The following is a 1231-nucleotide window of genomic DNA, read 5'->3' on the forward strand; positions in this document are numbered from 1 at the left end:
AACTGAAACTTTCCAGGGATAAACTAAAATCAATGGTAGCTTTTAAAGTTGACTCTTGAACAATACAGGTTTGGACTGTGCATGCTCACTTATGAATTTTCTGTGTGTGTGTTTTTGATAAATACAGTACAATGTAAAGATAAGTGTTTTGTTGTTGTTATCTTCCTTAGGAAGTTCTTAATAACATTTTCTTTCATCTAGCTTACTCTACGGCAAGAATATAGGATATAACATATATAACATAAAATAGTTGTTAATTGACTACCCTATCAATAAAGCTTCCATTCAAGAGTATGCTATTAATAGTTAAGCTTTGGGGGATTCAAAAGTTACACATGAATTATTGACTGCTCATGGAGTTGTCACCCATAACCCCCATGTTGTTCAAGAATCAACTATATAGGGAGCCTGTGTTAAGTGTCTGATGCTTGATTTCAGCTCAGGTCATGATCTCACAATTCATGATCACAAACCCCACATCAGGTTCTGTGCTGACAGCATGGAGCATGGATTATCTGTCTGCCTCTCTCTGCCCCTCTCCAGCCCTCATTCTCTCTCTCTCTCAAAAAAACAAACAAACAAACAAACAAACAAAAAAACTGTATATTTACTGCCCATTCTAAAAGATTCAAGTTCCTGACCATCTGTAACGCAATCCACCATGTGTGCAGTATTTCCCTTCTTATGATACACTTAAAGCAGTGGGACTTGGGAATTAATAAAAATGCTAACACATTGGCCATTGCTATTTCTATTAAAACAACAATATTTTTGTTCATAATCTAGGAAGCTTGTGTTTTCAATCAGCATCATTATACTGTAACAGGTTAAATTGTAAGCTGACAAGTGGGGTAAAATATCACACCTTTCACAGTTTTTTACAGTTACGGTGCCGAGGACAGAAAGATAGGATGCTGAAAGAAACATGAATTTCAAACACAGGAAGGATAAGGGCTTTGGAGATCAGCCACTCCAAATGGCCAATTTCCCATTGCTATTTGAAGGAAATTCATGGAAATTGACATTAAATATGTTAATAGAATAGAATGATTAGCATACAGTATTGCCCATTAATAAGGAGAGAATTAATAAGAAACTGACCCAGAGAGATATAGAAAAATCTATGCATTTATTCCTACTGCTCTGGAAAATTCACCTAGCTTTTAGATGAAGAAATAATATCTTAAGAAACTCATATCTCACTGAATCCAAAGTATAAGAAACATAATCA

This window comes from Suricata suricatta, chromosome 6 (genome assembly GCF_006229205.1).
Source record: "Suricata suricatta isolate VVHF042 chromosome 6, meerkat_22Aug2017_6uvM2_HiC, whole genome shotgun sequence".
NCBI lineage: Eukaryota > Metazoa > Chordata > Mammalia > Carnivora > Herpestidae > Suricata > Suricata suricatta.